The sequence below is a fragment of the Sylvia atricapilla genome, chromosome 1 (assembly GCF_009819655.1).
Source record: "Sylvia atricapilla isolate bSylAtr1 chromosome 1, bSylAtr1.pri, whole genome shotgun sequence".
Classification (NCBI taxonomy): domain Eukaryota; kingdom Metazoa; phylum Chordata; class Aves; order Passeriformes; family Sylviidae; genus Sylvia; species Sylvia atricapilla.
The window spans coordinates 109,139,262-109,156,011 of record NC_089140.1 but is presented as its reverse complement, the minus strand read 5'-3'; positions in this window follow the sequence as shown (position 1 = coordinate 109,156,011).

The window sequence follows — 16,750 nt, the reverse complement described above, 5'->3', positions numbered from 1 at the left end:
TTTCTTACTCAGTGAAAGGAAAGCCACTACAATTACACAAATGGAAACTGCAGACAGTTTTTCAGCTTCACAGATTTGGCGTTTTCTCCACAGACAAGACATCAGTGTCTGCCCCTTCTCTTCCGCTCATGAGGCAGTTATAAACTGAGGTGTCCCCTCAGTCTCTTTGTTTCCAGGCTGAACAAGCCAAGTGACCTCATCTGTCCTCACACAGATTCTCCTCAAGACCCTTTCCCATCTTTGTAGTAGTAATTTCTTGAGAAATTTCTAGCAAAACAAGAAATCCCACCTATACTTAAGAAAAATCTGCAGACCTTAAGCTGTATCTAAGTTAAAATACAAATATATATGTCAGAAGGCTATAGAAGTCTTTCTTGAAAGGCCAGTTCCAAATCTGGAGTCTGACTTCTGTCCTAGCTCCAGATGGTATTACCCAGTATAACTCTGTTTTCAGTTGTTTTTACTTTTGTCAAACTTGAATGAAGCTGAAACTGTAAAGCCCATGTGCTAGTCAACATTTATCATAATGATGGCAGGATTTTTTGGGTTGTGACATCTGTGTAGAATCATGTCTGCTGCTTGGTGCTGTGGTTGTGTCAGCTCTGTGAGTCACCGTGATGCTGCAGGCAGTACACGGGAGCCCCCTCATCTGAAGCTGACTTTTGTACTAGAGTTTACACATATTCCAAATCTATTTTCTGGTGCAGCCCTGCTGCAAAGATAGTCAATCTGCAGCTCTTGTATGGTGCAGCTTGGAAACAGTCCTGATGCAAATCTGGCAACACAGTAGTGCTGTTCAGCTGTGCTTGTGCCAAGGTGCTGCCCTGCTCTGAGCCTTGCCTCAGGCACAGCACTCCAGCCTGGCTGCAGGGGGGATGTAATCCCTCATCACCATCCCTCACCAGGGCATCATCTGCCCCTGGGGTAGTTCCGGTCCAGAAGTAGCCCACAAAACAGTGTCACATGCCCTATAGAGTTCAGAGAGCTGGTTACAGCTATGGACTAGGGAGAGTAATGTATCCAGAGAGTTATAATTTTCACTCCAGAAAGGTAATTTTTCACTTTTCTTAGAGGGATGTGCGATGGTGCACAGGCCTCTCTGCTCCTGGAGAGCACAAAAAGCATACAGGGCTCCTGTTTCAAGCAAAGCCACAGAACCCCCCTCTGAGGCCACCCAAACTGGCTTGAAGCATTCTCCCTATTCCCGTGGTCATAGAGGGATTTTTCACTTACTAGAAACACCTTCAGTAATTTTGTTTTCAGACTGAATACTGAAACAGCTCAAAAGTCAATCTTCTTATGGATGAGGAGGGGCTTTCTACCAAAGGTTATTTCCTTTTACCCCACTGAAGAATGATCACAGAAATCTACTATTTCTCTGTCTAATCTCTCTGTTTAGAAAACCTGGGTGACATTAGGGTCAGGCTATTCTTCAGTGACAGCTGGTTTGCATAATCACTGTGTCATGCTACCTGGCTCATTTTCTGTTGGTGACTGAAAACCCTGGAGGGGGTAATTGGAGTTTTTGACCATCAGAGCTTTTTCATTGTAACTGAAGAGAGCCACTACGCCTTTGCTATTGAATATACTTGTCTCATCTCACTGGGTGTGCTACAAAAATACATATTGGCCTGCGGAGGTTTTTTGTTTGTTTGTTTGGGTTTTTTGTTTGTTTGTTCCCCCCCCCCCAAGTGCTAGTTTTCCCCTTTCTGATTGTTTTTCTATCAAAAATTTTAATGGAATGTGATACCAAAGTGTAGTATAGCGTCATATTGTTTTAATAGTCTCTGTCTCCCAGCTCTTCCCACCCAACATCTCTTTATGTTTTATTGGTAGATGACACAATCATGCAAAATCAGTATTTTATCCTCTGAAGCAATTTTAATGGTGTGTCTATAAGTGGGTTTTGTCCTCAAGCAGAATAAAGTAATCTTTGAGGCCCTAGATTTTCATGACTTTAAATTTTGTCAAAATGGGTTTGCATGCTGAAAATCAATATTGGGAGCAAATAAGTGTCTTAGGCAAAGTGGGGAAGAACACCAGTTGCAAGCATTGCAAGTGAATACCAGATTTCAGTGAAAAGAATGTGGGTGATAAACACCAGATCCTCTTTCCTCCCTCTCCATAATAAAGCATTTCATACTGCTTAATAATAAATCTCACACACTTGCAAAACAAACACCATATACTTTGATTTGGTGATGAATAAAATTAAATTTATGCCATTAGTTAAAAGCACTAATTCAAGCTTTTAGTGCTCCAGGTTTTTATTTCCTGTCATCTCTAGAAAAGTTTGTTTGTTAATGGAATTGCACATTGAGATATGTTTGCCATGGGCAACTGCCCCAGACAGAGCAAGTCCAGCTCCTCTGCAAGATATGACTGCAAGTGGAAAAAGGGCAAAGTTAGAACAAAAACATGAAGAATAAACCACCCAGAAGCTGTTACATATTATCCTGGGAAAAGCTGCTTAGAGAGGAAGCTGAGATGCTTCTCCTTTCAGGAGAATCAGATCAATAGGAGTGATGGATAACTTGTCCCAAATTATATTTAAGGAAAGAGAAACTATATAGAGAGATTTAGCAATACAACCATTTAGGAGCAACTTCAGCCCTTCTGATTAAGCTCAGTGATCACTTCAGAGGTTTGATTTTGCCCCCCATTATTCTGGCTAATAGTTTCTTACTCCTTCCATGAAGCTCAGCATGACTGGACTTTTGTGTGGACCTGGATGGCTCAAGCAAGTGAAATTTCAATAATTTTGTATTTGTCCATAGAAATAAAGAATCATTTTACCAACAAGGAGACAGCTACTAGTAGAAATATTCAGATATTATGCAACAAATTTAGAACAATTAATATATTTTCTCTTGCATTGAGGTACACCTGTGGTCATTTCTCAGGAGTTTTTAAAATAATATAAAATCCTGTGTGTTCTTCTGGGAAAGTCTTTCCTACTGTTGTCATTTTCTACCCGTGTTGTCTAAGTAGCTTCTACCTACTGTTCTCGAGCATCTAAAAGACTCTATGTGTGCAAGTCAGATAGCTACTGGGGCAAACCAGCACATGAGAAATGCTAGCAGATCCCGCTAGAAAAGGCTTTGTACTTCCAGATGAACCAGGCTTAAAGAGGTGTGAGTTATGTTTCTAATTTTATTACTTTATTGACTTCCACTTGGGAGCTGTCAGTCAGAGCCATACTGCCTGAAAGACAGCAGAGGCTTCATGCTGATCTGAGAACCCATTCAAAGCATCTGCCCAAGGAGATGGAAAACTGAAACGCTGTCAGGTAAAGAAATGTGCTGCAGGTATGCACAAGTCATTGTAAAACCTGTGCCTTAGAAATTCATTACTCCTTTAACCCCAGGTGGCAACCAAGTGCCATGCTGCCACACACTCACTTTCCCCTGGTGGAATGGGGAGAGAATCACAGAATAATGGAATTCATAGAATGTTAAGGGATTGGAGCGGACCTTAAAGACCATCTACTCTCAATTCCTTGCTGATGGCAGGGACACCTCTAAACAGATTGGGTTGCTCAAGGTCCTATCCAGCCTGACTTTTCACACTGCCAGGGTTGGGGCATCCACACCTTCTTGGGCAGCCTGTTCCAGTATCTCACCATCCTCGCAGTAAAAAATTTATTCCTAATATCCAACTGGAATTTGATAAGTAAAAGTGGTAAACTCGTGGTTGATACAAAGCGGCTATGCTAGTTGGAATAAAGTAAAAATAATAATAGTGAAAATAATAACAGTAATAAATAAAAAGAAATAGAGAAAGGGAGAGAGAGAGGAGTAAAACTCAAGAAACACCAGTGATCCACAACACAATTGCTTCACCAGCTGCTGACTGACATTCACCCTGTTACTGATCAGCAGTCTGCAGCTCCCAGCCGACTCCCCCAGTTTATACACCAAGGCAGAGCATGGGAAACTTAAAGGTCCTTGAGTACTGAGCAACAACTAAAACGTTAGTGCATTGTCAATATTATTCTCTTACTAAATCCAAAACACAGCACTGTACCAACTACTGAAAAGAAAATGGACTCTATCCTAGTGGAAAGCAGGACAGTGGGAAACACAAGTAAAGACACCTTTGTGTGAGAGATGAATGCAGCTGTAAATGTGCCACTGCTGCATCATCTGCACACCACTCATAACTGCTTAACTTGGGAGAAGTTTGGAAATAAAACTCTTCATACAAATAATAAATAAAAGGCCTTTCTTACTATGCTCCTTCTCTCATGGCTTGGGTACTCCAAAGTTACGCTAATACTACATTTCAGGGACAAAAGGTACTGTAGGAGGGGTTTTCCCTTCTAATACAGCAATTTTTGTGTGAAATAAATGCTCCCATTCTTTTGTAAGGATTTTGATGCATGAGGGCTTTGCCTTTCAGTATTAATTTACAGGTAGCTTGAATCACTTCTGTCTCAGTTTTGGATCACTTTATGAAATTAACTAAATTTAAAAGGTCATCTGAATCACAAGGCTGTAAGCTAGAATTTCTAGAAATGTTTTAGGAATATGTTTGGTGATTTATTTTTTGGGATTTTTTTTGGCTGCTTGCATGCACACTTGGCTTTGTTTTTTTCAGCACAGGTGTAGTGCAGATGGATGCTTTGCAAATGTCTCTATGTCTCTCTGGTATTTGGGAAGGTATCTAAACACTGGCCAATACTAATCCATTTTTTTTAGATTATAGAACATAAGATGCTGTTTAGCTCACAGTGCATAACTGTTAACTGTAGAAACTTCTTCCAAAAGGAAAAGGAAAACACTACAGGGGAAAAATATTTTCCTGTAGCAGGTGTGCTCCAAATGCAGTGGGTTTTACTGTAAAACACATGGATTTCATCTGAGTATTGATATCAGGCCATGATTTGGGCTGATATTTGGCCTGATATTTGGGACCCTGATCTAAAGCAACATGGCACTTCACATTATTTCTTAAGGCTGAAAGACAGACCAGTGCTTACCTACTTTGTTTGAAACCCACCAATGTCCACTTTGTTCTGCTGTTTGGATGGTCCATCTGTGATTCCAGCTCATGCACTGGCAACAGAGAAAATGTAACTGCAGACCTGTGCAGCAGGTGAACACAAACTCTTCTGCATCTTCTACACAAATAAAATGTGGCATATTCTATCTCAAGTTAGATGCATCCTTGAAGCATCAAGGTCAGTAGCAATTGCTTTGTGCTTCATGTAGGATCAGTGGAGAGGAACAATCCTTGCAGGAGGTCACTCTGGTCTTCACATCTGAATGCTCTGCAGAAATTCTTGTCTCCCTCACTTGCCAGGCTCTGCTTTGCCAGTAACTTAGGTTAACTCTTTCCAAGAGATGTTGCTTCAGGCATTTGGAAGCAAACCCAATTATGAAACACGAGGTATTGCTACGAGTGGGAGTACCAGTAAATGTTTTCTCATCGTATTTTCTCTGGCTGAAACCTGATGTTGATGTTTATTTCTAAGTAAGAGAAAAAGATTGAAATTACTATCCCTGCGTTTTTTCCAGTAGGTGTTGTTCTCTTCTCTTAAAAAGCCCTTTCACAATGTTCTGAGTTCACTGGAAATGATGATTTGGGGTACTTCAGTAGAGAAAAGAGAAGAATGAGGTGCTGACTGTAACACATTTAAATGTGTTACTAGATACCTGCTTTCCTCAAATGAAAATTTTATATTCCCTCAATTATAGCTGTATGAGTACACACAGGATACATCTGTTTGTTTTTAGATTACTTTTATACTACAGATCATTTGATGAAGTGGAATTTTGTTTTAAGACCTGTTTTTGAATGATTAAGAGGAAGGTATTAATAATTTCTTTTGTACATTGAACTACTTGCTGTGTGCTTTTCATGGTGCACATGCTCGGGGTCTGCTGAATCTGGCAAACTGGCAGAGGTGAAGCTGCCACATCTCCACACAAACAGTAACTGGGCTGAGCACACATTCCCAGGAGGCACACACAGAGCACAAGTGCACATTGCACATATGCATATGTACACAGCCACTGAGAGAATACAGACAGAATTGTGGCTGTGCTCCACACATGAGGCTCTGTCCAGCCCTGTGTGCCAGGGAAGGATGGCAGAGCAGTGTGTGAGAGGCAGGAACTTGACCAAAGGAAGCTAAAGAAAGAGTTTCAAGGATTGGAGTGTGAGCTGTGGTGAGCCTTCCAGACTAATAACTCATCTTCATCTATGTTGTCATCCATGTTCTTTAAATAGTCAGCTGCTGGCCTTTTAGCTTACATTTATCCAGTCATCAGTCTGACAGAAATTTCAATATATGATAAGTTGCGTGCACCACATTAAGTAGAACTGATAAATTACTGAAAAAATGGTTTGGGAGACTGTTGACTGAACAAGAATCTGATTAGCCTATACCTGCCCTCTTATTATTCATTACATATATATGATCCAGAGCTGAAATGTGGTGTAGATAACTATTTTAAGAAAACAAACTTCAGGCTTTTGATCATGATTACTAACTGCAAGAAGTTATTCTATCATTCAATTTTTATTTCTTTTTTTGTTGAAGCAGAAGTAACTTGTTCTTTAACAACAGTTTTCTGTAACAATACCTACTGCTGCAGGTGCTGAAGCTCTGCCCACATCAGAAGCATTATCTTTTCTTTCAGTTCTGGTGTATGAGAAAAAGAGATATGCTTTCCATCATTGCCAGATGAAATACTTGCAGTCATAGCTGCAGTGATAAGGCAATATCAAGTAACTTTTAGGTGACTAATGACAAAGCAGAAGTGCTTTGATTGAATCCAGCTTTGATTAAGCACTTGAATAACCACTATGATCAATTTATGAATACTCCAGGGATCAAAAAGAATCATAAATATGCTTGGTGTTACCCTTCCTAGTAACAAATATGTGAGTATAAAGCAGGATCAGGAACAATTTGTGAACAGAGACGTGTTTAATCTGTCAGTTAACTGGTCATAATGAGTAACATGACCAGCTCTGATAGCAGAGAAGAGACAGAGCACTTTCAAAACAGAAAAATCCTCTTTTTTTTTTTTTTTTTTTTTTTTTCTGGCAGGATCCAAGAGAAATCTGAGAGAGCTGCATTAAATAGCAGAGTTGAAACAACCCCATGAAGAACATATCATTACTGCTGCAACAGTGGCAGCCTAAGAAATTACTGAGCAGAAGTCAGAAGGATTCAGCTCCAGGGTAGAGCTGCCAGGGAAGTCTTCCTGAGCAGACCCATGATGGCTTTGACAGGTCTTGGGTCTGTCTCTGAGCCTGGGGGAGCATAACTTGGGGCTTTTGAAGCCTTCCTTGAGTTCACCTGGGCTTCATTCAGCCTTCCTCAGTGTAGTCTTTCTTCCCCACGCTCTTCCTCCAGTATTAGCTGTATTTCAGAGGCAATGACTAATCATGAAACTGATATATAGGGACTGAATTTCCTTCCATAAAATCCCCAGATATATCCATTGCTGTGTGACAGTACAGGACACCTGTTGGGGGTTAGGTTTGTCCCTTTTTACCCAGACAACACCCAATACAGAAAATCATGGACAGAGCAGAGTTCAAACGGCTCATCTGAATATGTGCATCTGAACTATCCACAAACAACACTGTCAATTTTTTTTTTTTGTAAAATACTCCATTCTTAACTCTAAATGGAAACATAAAACCACCTAAAGAAGGAAAAATGCAGCACCACCAACAACCACCAGATCATCCCCCAAAAAATAACAGCAATCTCAGCTCAAATCCTCTCTGAAGCAACTTTTACCACAGAAAGGGAGGAGAGCTAGGCACATAGTAAAGGCTATTAGGACAGAGTTTCTGGCGTATGCAAGCATGAAAATAACAGCTCATGAGGTCTGAAATTGCCAGCAGGTATCTCTGGATGATATCAGACATGATTGAATGCATAATACTTCCGGATGAAAGCATATAACTACAGAAGAAATATGTTCCAAGATAGATCCCTGGCAGGACTTTGAAGTTACTTACCACTGGAAATGTTGTAAGTATTTAGTTGCTGAAACAAAAGCCTCAGCTCAGATGTCTAAAATGCTTTTGGGAAGTGCAATGCTATGAGGTTAGGAAGCAAAAGTAAATCACTGGTCAGCAGATATAAACAGGTTGCTTTGGGTTGTCCCAGGACAATTTTACTGCTCTACTGCAAGCCTGGGATGAGCTCTTGCTTTTATTGTAGCTTTTGCCTTTTCAAGCTCTAGGTTCAAAGTTTGCAGTCATAGTTTTGTCAGAGCCAAGAAGCCTTCTGGATAAAATATATAGGCATTGTTCCTGCTTCTAGACATTGTGAAATTCAGTTTCTGGTTTATTACTGTAAAATCTTTTGAGTCTCTGAACAGTTACTTAGTCGCACCTTCTAACCAAGGCTAATTGTACCCTCACAAAGTTCTTCATTAAAGGGGAGGATAAATGGTTCCTCAGCCTCCTGTTTGTCTCCACAGATACAGCCAACCTGCTTTTCACTAGTCTCTTTGCAGACATCCTCTGAGGTTTTGGCTACTATTGTACCCCTTCTCTCAGTGAAATCTGCCCTGCATTTGGGCCATGTATTTACAGTTGCATTTTGCTTACTGGTAATCATTTCCCCTCAGTAAAAATGTGTGGCACTGCTGAGTGTGAAGTACTACTGATTTTTTACTACTTTTTAGCCATCCTTGTTAAAAGTAGAATGCAGGAGCTATTAGAATGCATGTATTTATTCCTTCAAGGCTTGAAAAAACATAGGTACATGGGTACATTGAAAATTCTGAGGATCGTGAGATGGTGTGGTTAAGAGACTGCATGTCCCTTGAGATGACATCCCAGCCCCTCCAGGATGGGGAACCAGCAGGGGAGCAGTGCAGTGTGGGGAGCTCCACTCCTTCTGCAGGAAGAGCTCCAGAAAGGAGGTCTAAGAATTGCCCCAGAGTCACATTGCTGCACCACCATATGGTGGTGGTTCTGCAGCTCCTCTCCTGCTCCTCTCATTCCCATGGTTCTGGTGGCTGCAGTCCTGCCTGCAAACAACCTGGCCTACACAAGAGAGGAGATCAAAGGTACTGAGATATGGTGTGGCATGGGATTGCATTTCTTGTTGGCTTTACATCACTAAGAGAATCATAGCCTTTGCTTACAATTCAAAACCTGAGAGTAGTTACAACCTGTTTTTCTAGTCAGAAAACTAGAAGGAAAAAGCAAACAGAAAATACCTCCCAGGCTTCAGTAGCCAGTGCATGACATTTTTTCCAGATGCATTTTTTGGTGGACTGGGACCTCAGAAGTCCCTCACAATTAAAAATCTTAATCTGTGTGGGATTTCACCTGCCTTCCTTTACTTGCTCTGAGACCTTCCATGCTATTCAACTTTAAAGCAGTGCCTTCTTCCTCCCTTCCTAATTAACCCCCTGCGTGAACACCAAGTGGAGCCTGAGGAGCACAGGAACATAGCTATTTTTGTGTTCATGAAGACGCAGGGAAGGCAGAATTAAAACATGCTGACACATGCACATCACAGCAACTGCTTTCTCTGCATGATCCCAAGGTTTCTGATAGCAATTTTTGACCTTCAAAGATTAAGGCATTTCTATCAGATTAAAATTTTTCCTCACCCAATGAAGAATTTGCAGTTGGAAAGGTTTATTGGAGTCCTGACACACTGTCTGTGAGTTTACCTTGTGGTATGTTGCTTCCGTGGTGTGTCAGGCCAGCTCTGATAAGTAATCCATGTTTACCATTACATGACTTTCGCCTTCAATCTCTGTTTGGAGATAGAAATCTTGGAAATACATCTGCTTTGTTCAATTTAAAAGTTGGTTTGTATGACAAGACCTTAAAAACATAACTTAAAATGAGATGAAGATGTAGTGACTTTTAATAGGAGTCACAACGACCATCGGAAGCTCTGAACAGGACACCCTGGGACCTATTTCAGCCTCTGAGCTAGTTGCTCTTGCAGCTCTTTGGGAGCACTGTGCCACCCACAGTTTCCAGTTTAAAAAGATGTTCTGCAGTAAAAACTTGCACCAAACAGTAAATAGCAATCGTTTTCTTCAGAGCAAGACTCAAGTGAGTCTCAATTTACCAACAGAATCTCCTTGATTTAAAATTTACAGCAAATTTCATTTGATTTTTGCCTCTTCCCCTCTGCTTATATAACCAGGATGATAACGTGATTGCTGATGGTTTTTGACATCTGCTGATCATGTCTCATTTTACTTCTCTGCCTCTGATTTGCAATATTTTGGTCAGTGTAACCAACCAACTAAATTGTGAAACAGGAGGGAGGGCTATGCAGGAAGAGAGCCGCAGAAACTTTGGCTTAGCAGCGCTCACAGTAACAAGCCTTAATACCAAATATGAGTGAATGTCATGAGATCAAAGTACATTATCTTTTGCTGAGGTATTTTTGGAGATATTTCCTTAGTGATTCTATTTTACCTACATTCTGGCCTGATGCTGATGTCTGAAACTAGTTAAATATCTTATCCAATCCATTTTTTTTTTCTAATTAATCGGCATAAACAAGCTGGAGTCAAAGCAGTCTCTAGTTGCTCCTAACTGTGCAATCCTGCCACACTGCTCTTACCTTCAGTTCTAGTATCCACTATGCTGCAGCTGTGTGAGAAGAAATAGATGAAAATTTGAAAAAGGAAGGTTGGAAACTAGAGTTTTTATAATTTTTACATTATAACCACCAAGATTGATATCAGGTATTTGTGTATTTGTGGAGGCCCATCCTTGATGAATGGGCCATCGCCAGTCCAGCCCTGTTCGTTTCTGTCGCAAATTTTGTGGTTTCACAGCTGGACAATGGGCCCTGGAATCTTGGAGACACCCTTGAGTAGCCTTTTAATAGTCCAAACTTTTGATACAATATTTTATACACGAATTTATACATTACATTTATCACAAGATACCATTTCCTTTGATCCACTGCTTTCTCTGTAATAACCAGTATTTTCAGTTAAATAATTCAGATGGTTAAAGCATGGATTCATGACATTGCATTATCCCTTTGTTCTACTGTCCACTGTCTGTCCTATCTATCTGTCACAGAATCTGAAAGCAAAATGTTATGAACACATTGCCAGACTTAGGGTGCTACAAGTCATTAGCAATGATATGATCTTTCTAATGAATCTTCTGTCTTGTAAATAAAGGTGTTTGAATCCTAATTGACTACCCCATTTTTTAGTAACAGAACTGGGATACAACACCCTGAGCTGTTGTGCTCATTGAAGATGGGTTTATTCATCCCTCCTCAGTACTCCAGGCAAGTCCAAGGCTGCACCAAAAGGTTCTCAGTCACCATCCTTAGAGGTGTTCAAGAAACGAACAGGACATGGCACTTGGTGCTGTTGTTTAGTTGACAAGGTGGTGTTCTGCCAAAGGCTGGATTCAATGATCTCAGAGGTCTTTTCCAACCTAATTGATTCTGTGATTCTGTTACCTTATCTTAGGAGAGCAGTCCAGGAGATGGCAGAGCAGCATTAAACTAGCGTGACAAAAACTGGTCCTGTAGACAGTGTCTTACTGGGAGAGATCATCCAAAGACAGAGACATTCTAAGCACAAATTTTTTAATGCCGGGTAAAAAAGAAAAAACACGATTGCTTTCACAGGGAATAAATTCTGAGCACACGAATATAAGTTTAGAGCTGCTATAATTAAAAAAAACCTCCTACACAATTACAATTAAAATGAATGATTTGTACTTCTGTAGCGGCTACCAAAGATTGATAATACCCACATGAAATTTGGATCTCTGCCAGAAGGACATGATGATGGTCAGAATGTTAAAATTATTTTTAATCTCAAGTCATGTGTGCACAGGGACTTCTGATCCACTTCACTCTACTGGATATAACTCATGTAGTGCTCCCTAGTAATGGATCAAGAGGAATGGGAGAGAAGCACCATTCTCCGAAAGTGTCCTTGTGGAGATCTTAGCTTAAAGTATCTGTAAAAACATGTTTTTGGAATAGCTCTGGGGAATTTCCAAATGTGGATAAGCCATAAATATTGTGGAAGTTGGCCTTCCATTCGTTCTAATAATCTATCAAAGCAAACCCCACTTTTTTCTGCAATATTTAGTAGCTTTTAGGTAACATTCCCAGGACTCAATCCTGAAACAACAGCAACTTGTATGGCCTGGTAGATTTTTTTTCTTACTGTCTACATTAAAAACTATTTATTCATTCACAGAGGATGGTTTTTTTTGTGATGTTTATAAGCCCTGTCCCAAGGACTCTCCCTGGCAGGGTGTCAAAAGTCAGCCCTACTACAGTACTCCTTTTTCATAAATAACATGTTCAAAATTACTTATTTCATCTTGGATGATCACTGTTATCTTCCTTGCACACGACTTCCTTACTCAGGTGACAAATGCGAAAGGACTTGGGGTGATAATCGTGCTTTAATATGCAGATCTCAAAACAAACAAACAAACTAACCAACCAAACAAAAAACCCCAACAAACAAACAAACAAAACAAACCAAAAAACCCCCAACCCCAAGATATTTCACCCCATTTGAATTTAATGCACACAACTGAGCAGTGACAGATCTGCCAGAGAACACCCAAACAATTCCTTAATTTTTAACAGAATCACAGACTGGGTCAAGTTGGGAGGAACCACTGTGGCCATCTGGTCCAACCTCCCTGCTCAAGCAGGGTCATCCTGGAGCACATGGCACGGGATTGCATCCACACAGTCCTTGAGTATCTCCAGTGAGGGAAACAGCAAACCTCTCTTAAAAATCACGCCAGATTTACCCACACAGTAAAGAAGTTGTTCCTAATGCTCAAGTGGAGCCTCCTGTGCATTAACTGTTCTGAGTGGGTTTGTGTGGGTTTTGGTGATTTTATTTGGGTTTTTTGGGGGTATTATTGTTGGTTTTTTGTGGCTGTCGTTGGGGGATATATTGTGTTGGTGGTTTTTTTTTTTTTTTTTTTTTTTTTTTTTTTTTTAATAAAATTGACAGAACTTCTTTCCTTTTGGGGAGGTTTTGGGGCTAAATGCCAGCCCTCATCCCACCACAAACCAGTTTCCTGGTGCCAGGGAATCCCCCGGGACAGCTGGCCACCACACTATGCAAAAGGATTTTGTTTAATATCATGCTTTAATGAGCAAAGCTTTAAAAACGAAGCTATTTTGCCCACTTTGAATGTCCTGCATGAGAGAAATAAAGGTCCAAGAAATCCTGTTTAGTGGTTGTTTTAGATAAATTAGAAAATGTTAAACCTGTTATTTAGAAAAGATGTAAGAAATTTTGTATCCTAGTTCTACCCCAATGCCTTATATTCCCGGTTTGTAAATCCCATAGTTTTGTAATGTAAATAGCATACCCCTATCCCCTAAACCCTCCATGTTCTCTTGTTAAGTCAAGCCCCTGTTGTTCCTGCCTGTCTGTGAAGGCGCTTGCTTCGCCTCATTCCAGCCTGTTCGTTACATTGTTTCAACCTCGCCTTCACCTCGTCATTCCAGACTCTTCGTTACATTGTTTCAACCTCGCCTTCACAACTCCTCGCCTGCCTGTCCACTCACCAACACCGCCCTGTATGGAAATCACTCAGGCTCCCAGCATACTTCACTAAAGAGGAAGGGGGATTCGGATCGACAAAGTCCTAGAACAACGAGCCGAAGCAACACCTGGACACCGGACCAATGCCATCCGGTAGGGAAAGTATTTGGCTAACTGTGACTAATTCTTGCTATCTTGCCATAGTTTGAAAGATACTGGACCAGAGTGACATCCCTGGACTTTTCGAGCCAAAAGCAGGACCTTGGGAGTTTCCCGTGAGGCTGGATCCCCGCCTCTGCAGCCCGAGCGGCAGCAGGAGCGACCTCCTCCTCCGTGGTGACTCATCGGCTAGGGAGCGGCGGTGGCGCAGGCGACCCACGAGCATCCCATTTAAAAGCTGAATTTTAATAAAGGCATTTAAAGGGAGCTGGTCTCCTGGCCCAATTTTTATCAGCTGGGGGCTCGTCCGGGATTAGCCACGCCCAGAAGAGGACACCAGGACGGGAAGGCCACCCGACCTCGGACCTCCGGGACCGCTGGCCAACCGGACCCAGAAGGCGGCGCACCCTAGCAGCGTGGGACACCTCGGAGGAGCACTGGTAAAATCCTCCGGTGGCGGGAAGCGGAGGCGAACGAGTGTGGTGTGAATGAGAGGGGGGCCGGCAGCTCGGACCCCCCAAGCGAGTGTGGACCCCTGATTGTACCGCGTTTCCGGACTCCCGCGAGGGGGCCGGCCGGGAAAAGGGGGAAGCGAGTGGCCACTGTGTGACTGAGGCGCCTCCAGGGGCATTAGGGGGCCCCCCTCCGAACGGGCGGAGGGAAAAGGATTAGGTGGGAGTGGCCCGTCGTGTGAGAGAATAGGCCATCCCGAGTGTGCAGGGAGGCCGAGTGTGAGTGGAAGCACACACCACGCCGCGGATAGGGGGAGAGTAAACCCGGTCCAGTAGCCGGTGAGTGGGACCTAGGACTGGTAGCCTCCTTTCCGGGTTGTGGGAGAGTCTGGTGCAGAAGAGTAAATCCAGCCTGGTGCATTGCGCAGAGCAAGAGATTCTAGGTTGGTAGTCTGCACACGGGAATACAGAAGAGTAAGATCCAGTGAGTACAGGGACCCCTGCATTGCACGTGGCAGGGTAGTACAACAGGCTGGTAGTCTGTATTTCCTTGAGTGGAGAGTGCAGAAGAGTAAGATCCAGTCTGGTACAGAGACTCTGGCATAGCACGTGGCTAGATAGTATTTGGACTGGTAGTCTGCACTCTAGGGGGGCCTCAATAGGCGAGGGGCCTGAACATAGGGCGAGTGATTGAGTCGCCGCTGTACGCAGCAGACCTTGGCTGGGGCGGTGACCGCAAAGTAAGACGGTAACTGGCACCCTGGGCCCAGGTTGACCGGCCGCCTGCAGAAGGTTTGTTTGGTAGGAGAGTAAGATCCAGTCTGGTACAGGGACCCCTGCATTGCACGGAGCAGGATAGTATTCGGGCTGGTAGCCTACCGCGTGCAGTGAGTGAGTGGGTGCTGGCTGGGGTAGTGGCTGGAACCCTAGGGGCGGGTTGCCCAGGCTACCTACGGGGCACGTGAGTGTGGGTACAGGCCGGAGTAGTGGCTGGAACCCTAGGGGCGGGTTGCCCAGGCTACTTTCGGGGTACCAGTGTGAATGATGTTAGGACTTTGAGTTGCCCGTCTTTAATTTAAGTTCGGGTAAGAGCACCTTATAGTTTTAATTTTGACCCAGGGAGAGTGTGAGTGCAAGAGCCAACCAATTTTTGAGAAAGAAACTAATTCTTAAGAGTAAAATCAATTTTTGAGGAAGAATCCACCAATTTTTGACCCAAGTATGGGGTCATGCATAAGAAAACAGAGACCCCGTGAGGAAGGAGAGGGAAAGATAAAGAACATCCCGTCGAACAGCCCGTTAGGACGGATGCTAGGGTTGTGGGAGGTAGATGAGAGGACAAAAGATTTAGATCAAATAAAGATGATCCATTATTGTATGAAGGTTTGGCCAACTCTAGACCTTCCTGAAAGATGGCCGTGGTGCGGCACTAGCGACCCTTGGATGTACTCGCAGTTAGATCAGTATCTGAGAACCCAAGGGGACGCAGAACAACTATTATATGCTGCATGTTGGCAGAAGTCGTTAACAAAAACAGGAACAACAAAAATTTGTAAACTCCAAGGGAAAGAGCAAAATGAAAGTAAAGAGAAAGTGACACCGGAAGAGACCCACCGTAGGTGGGACCCCCTAGACCATTTACCCCCTCCCCCAGTTTATCCTGAAGCCCCCAGACCCATTTCTACTAACCCTCCGACCCTTCCTGCAGACCCGTCCCCAGCACCTATTCTCACTAACTCCCTAACCCTTCCCATAAGTCCTCCCCCAGTATACCCCACTTCCCCGCCCCTTCCAACTAACCCTATGACCTCTCCAATAAATCCTTCCCCGACCACTTCTTTAATGGAACCATCAAAAGTGACTACACCCCAGAGTGAGATGACCTTCTCTGGAACTAACCCCTTCTGTTCCTCAGTGGCTACTAATACTGGCCAGGTCTCCTCCCCTCCTCCGTCCGTAGTTCCAGCTCCACCATCTAATTGGGGCCAAAATCAACCATCAACAAAGGTGGAGTCCCCGCAAGTAACCGACACCCCAGAGGGACCCTACTGTGGCACCAGGTCGCGAACCAAGCTCTATCCATTGAGGGAAGTCCCTATGGGAGGGGCGGCCGGAGGAATCGGGTTCGTAAATGCTCCCCTAACTGCCTCTGAAGTTAGGAGTTTTAAGAAGGAGCTGGGGAACCTGGTGGAAAACCCAGTAAAGGTGGCTAATCAATTGGATCAATTCCTGGGACCTAACATTTACACCTGGGGAGAACTAAATTCCATATTACATATCTTGTTCAACCCGGAGGAAGTCCGGTTAATCAGGACGGCAGGGATGCGAATCTGGGAAAGGGAAAATCGGATGGGCCCTCCAGGTGACCAGAAAGTGCCTATAGCGGATCCAGGGTGGGATCCCAATAGGGCAGAAGGAAGGCGAAACATGGAGGACTATAGAAGTCTAGTAGTAAGGGGCATCAAAGAATCCGTGCCCAGAAGCACCAACACCAAATTGGCTTTTGATGGTGCCCAAGAAAAAGATGAAACTCCTGCAGCCTGGTTAAACCGGCTTAGAGAAAGTTTCCAGCAATACTCAAGTGTGGACCCAGACAGCCAGGAGGGCCAGGTATTGTTAAAATTA